The sequence below is a fragment of the Saccostrea cucullata genome, unplaced genomic scaffold, assembly GCF_032062105.1.
Source record: "Saccostrea cucullata isolate Sc308-1 unplaced genomic scaffold, CSIRO_AGI_Scuc_v1 ctg4288, whole genome shotgun sequence".
Classification (NCBI taxonomy): Eukaryota; Metazoa; Mollusca; class Bivalvia; order Ostreida; family Ostreidae; genus Saccostrea; species Saccostrea cuccullata.
This window is the reverse complement of record NW_026931658.1, coordinates 41,628-46,530: the sequence shown is the minus strand read 5'-3', so window position 1 is coordinate 46,530 and position 4,903 is coordinate 41,628. Positions and strand designations below refer to the sequence as shown.

Below are 4,903 nucleotides of genomic sequence, written 5' to 3'. Positions count from 1 at the left end.
TACTGGATTAAAGAGTTTGATCAGAGTTATTTACACCATTTCATTTGAATAGGGTGTTCTTAGACGCTGTTGCATCGACATGTCATGGTAATTTGATTACGACATACATGCTCTCCTTTCGTATCTTCGTATAGTCTAAAAATATATCCTTCTTTTGAACTTTGAACACAACTGTTTGTCAGTATAAAATTTTACAACAGTTCACCTACAGTTAAATGAACACATCAATCAACTTTCAAAAAGACATTCATATATCAATAAATACTTAATATTAATTCTTATTTTTAGTATTTTTCCCTTTTTAGAATGCCCTGAAGGATATTCTGGCTATAATTGTAAGGACATGTGTAACATTAACTGTGGAGTCTCTGGTAGATGTAACAGTGTGACAGGGGAATGTCAAGATGGATGTCACGAAGGATGGGAGGACCTTAAATGTGACAAAAGTAAGCATTTGGTATACAAAATGTAATAGATAAAACACTCGATGTCATTTTTCAGAAAGTTAAATAAATAACCAAACATGAAATTTGTCAATAATAATTATGGATTATTGCTGCAGGGATCATTTGAAATTGACAAAAATCTGAGAACATTGCTAGAAAGAATACTTATACATATATATAAATAGATATATCTCATTTTTTTATATTTCTGTTATTTTTTATCATGAAAAACCAATAATCATTTTTTATGTACATGAACTTTCCTGTAGAACAAACAATTTTTTTTTAAAATGAGCACAAATGGTTATTTTTTTTTTTCATTATCACTTAATATAAAAATGTAATAAATAAAATTTTAAAGGCAATATCTAGGTATCAATCTAACATTTTTAATAGAATGTGATGGAGGAAGTTTTGGACTGAACTGTACTCAGTCATGTGGTATTCGAAATTGCTTTAGAAATAAACAATGTCATCACATTAATGGGACATGCTTGAATGGCTGCAATAAAGGTTACCAAGGAGACACTTGTACACGAGGTGACGTATACATAAAATCCCTTCATAAATACTGTAGATTATATTTGTACGATTATTGCTAAACAAATTAAGTGAGCATCCCCTGCTGACCGGCCACACCCGCCGTGTGCTTCTTGTCTTGTATAAACTCATGGTGACAAAGATAAGCTGCTGCATAAGTAAGGGAAGTTAACGATTGAATTTTTTTTAATCAATTATTTACAACAATACTGAAAGGCATAAATTTACATATATGTGTTTTGTGCTGGAATATATCATCAATATTAAATGGTCACTCATTCAAACATCGATTAAAATTTAAAAAAAATAAATAGTAAATTACATTATATAAAAAATTGTTTTATGGGGGGGGTCATTATTTTAATAAGATGAAAGATCATCACACCCAGTAGACTTTTTTGACATATACTCCTCCCAGTCGAACGATGGATTTTAATAGAACATCGTAATTCCATTGTTTACCCCAAAATAAATGCACTTTTCAATGTGTACTTAGAATGCAATTAAAAAAAATTCCAAATGTGATCGTAGGTTTTAACATTTTTACTGAAATTTTTATGTTATCCGACGTATTTCAAACTTTGCGATATACAGAAATTAGGGTTTATATGTATACAATGGAGTTTGTCAATTTAACCTGAGAGTATAATAAATAGAATTGATCTTGCCTGCACTTACGCACCAAAAAAAAAAAATGAAAAAAAAGATGAACATTTTTTACATATACTGTACAATACGTTTAAAGCAATTCTGATTATAAAGATTTGACGCTTTAACTAATTGTGTTTTAAGCATACTGATATGCTAACGAAAATATCCCATTACGTATACGTATATATCAAGGCAAAGCAAGGCAATACTTAATAAGTATGTTTTACTGTATAAGTCATTGTGATTTATTTTGATTAATTTTACCAGTGTGCCCAAACAGAAGGTATGGATACAACTGCGAAGAAACCTGTACCAACTGTAGAATTGTCAGGAGATGTGATACAATATCAGGGAAATGTAACGGTATATATCCACAATACATTATTGTCATGAAAATTGTATAGAGCAACCGAATTTGATTTTGTGTACTAGGTCTTGAAAATACTCTGAATACAATGATGTATTCTTAAAGTATCAGTCACATTATCCAGCGATGGGGTATACAGTGAGAAACCGATTCGATTTTTGATAAAAATGGCGTGGTTGCCGGCCGAAAACTTAGTAATCGGACGGTAACAAGTCGGCGAATCGGTGGGGGTCATCGGTAGAAAATACACAAGTTCTAGTTAGACATCACCGATGTCCTACATCGCTCCTCATCGGCAATCCATCATTAACACATCTTTCAAGGATTGGCCGATGTATGAACGAGCATCATCAAGTGTCCGCTGAATCTGAGGTCATCAAGGGATTGAGTGGCGGGCAACAGACATCGGCCGATCATTGGTCGTTGTTCGACTAAACATTGGTTCGTAGTCGACCGACGTACAAACGAATGAGCGATGTAATATACATTACCCTGGAGCATCTTTTTATTATTAGCAATGCATCGCTGGCCCTTTGTAAGTTCGGCCGGCAACCACGCCATTATTACCAAATAACTTATTGGTTGCCTATCGTATACCCCATCGCTGGAAAATGTGACTGATACTTTAAGGACTACTTGGCCGATGTCGACCGATGTTGGTGCATCGCTCACACCACGGATTACTACCGATTACCACCGGTCTACGGCCAGCGGCCGGGAAATGTGACTAAAGCCTTAAGAGTACAAATTTCTCTTTTACATGTAGATATTAAAATTGCATTGTTTAATGCTGATGATGAAAAGGATATTGTCTAATGTTACATTGATAAATGCCCCAAGCCAGCTTGGGATAATACTTTATACTGTGTAACGTAAAACTGATTCCCACACAAAAAAAAGAAAACAAAACCGAAAAAAACAAACAAACAAAAAACAAAAAAAAAAAAACATAATGTACTTTTACACTCGTCTGGTCAGCAGATAACATTCTTGAATTTTTCATCTGCATAATAAAGTATTTTCTTGAATATTTTTTTATACTAGATAGATCGTTTTTTAAAGTTATGTTAAAGTTATAACGTTATGAGTATCTTGTACAATGAATTACTTATTTATAAATAACGAAAGCCTTACCAAAATCGATCAAATAACCCAGCATACATGTTATCTATGAAAAATAAATTGAAATACTTCAGCTCTTACTGTATTTGACTTTATATGTATGTAAATATTTCAAAAAATTAAAATAAATATATATTTTAACTTTAATCAAATAGTATTTTGATATAAAAGGATTTTGTTAACTTTGATTTTATTTTAACTTTTAAAATATACATGGTATATATATATTTTTTTAACTTTTGATATTTTTCGCAAGAGATAGATAATTTGTTTACTTATAACATATATATTATAGATAAAAGATTTATTAAAAAGGACTTAAGTTTAAATTACATTATTGTAGTGTTTAAAGGATCATTAGATTCTGATACAAGTGAAGAAAACCTTTTTTTTTGTGTACGGAATGATATCTTCTCTTTGCTCAAGTCTTGCCTTAAATGTCATTTTACTGATCTGGTGAGTTTTGTACATTCTCTTTCTTTAACTTCCTCACTAGTTGATGTCAAATATCCTTAAATCTCTTTTTCTTAATTAAAAAAATTAAAAGAAATAAGATATATTTTAGGAGCTGTAGAACGAAAACGCGCAAAGGACGGAATCACCAGGAGAAAAAAACTACACAGATACCTACAAATTTGAATACACAGATCCAAGTTGAAGAACGTGAAGTACATATATATGACTCTCTGAATCAAACAGAAATATCCACAGATCAAACAAATCGACAATCCATTTATGACCATTAACATCTGAGTTATGTTGCAGTATTTAATTATGAGCCTTATATACATTATATCTTCAATGTAAACACTTTATTTATACATATAAGTGCTTGTGTTGATTAAAACAAAGAAAGAAGAGAGCATCCAAATCTCAAATTACAAAGCTGTCTGGGTATCAATGTTCAAACTGTTGTTTATTGCTCGATATTTCTACTTTTTACTCAAAAAGAAAAATGAAGAATTATCATGATTATTTTTGCTAATATTATATGTTATTATTATATACAATTAATAGTTATCTCAATATTTTTCTCGTATCTCTTTCCAGTATAATAAAGAATCAGGGGCAGTAAGCATATATGAGCTGCCCAATATTTTTTAAAAAATTTTATACCAGTGCTATCCTTAAGTTGGTTTATTTTTCATATAACGAGATGTCCAGTTTGATGTAAATAGCAATAAAATTTTCAACATTTGATTTGTAGTTGAGTTATAACGATGTGAAGTTGTGTGATTTTTCCGGAATTGAGAAATTTCCATCAAATTCTCACATTCAAAACAAGATTTAGATATGGCCGCACGCAAACAACACGATAAAAATTTTATAGATTGTTTAAAATGGCACAATTAATTATTTCCCAAAGTATCATTCTGTTGTTTGCATGCGGCCACCATGAAAAATATATAAAACGATGTTTTTTGAGGCCGATTTTGATCGCTTCCGGTTTCGGTTTTTATATTCAGAAGTAAACAAAGTTGGAGGAAACAGAAAATGTGACAGTAGATTTATCGAAGTTCTAACCATTTAACAGGTAGGGATGAATTGAAAATCAGAGCAATTGTAATTTTACATGCACTGTTCAAAATTAAATCCCCTTCTATACTTATTAATGATAGAAGATTCGACATGACAGACTCCGCTAACTCCATGAACTCGGGGGGACGGTAATCATCACATGCATGTCAAACAGTTGAAAATAGAAAATGTGTATCTAAAATATATCAAACAGGAACACAACATGCTATCTTCTTTCAAAGAAAAAAAATAGATTATA

At 31.2% G+C, this 4,903-nt stretch overlaps 1 long non-coding RNA gene across 1 annotated transcript; it reads left to right on the top strand.

Moving 5' to 3' along the window:
* The first annotated feature begins 851 nt into the window (after nucleotides 1-851).
* On the top strand, nucleotides 852-4,046 carry LOC134233222 (uncharacterized). Its single transcript, XR_009984937.1, has 4 exons — nucleotides 852-986; nucleotides 1,905-2,000; nucleotides 3,470-3,582; nucleotides 3,692-4,046. It is a non-coding gene; the product is annotated as an uncharacterized LOC134233222 (long non-coding RNA).
* Nucleotides 4,047-4,903: the final 857 nt, after the last annotated feature.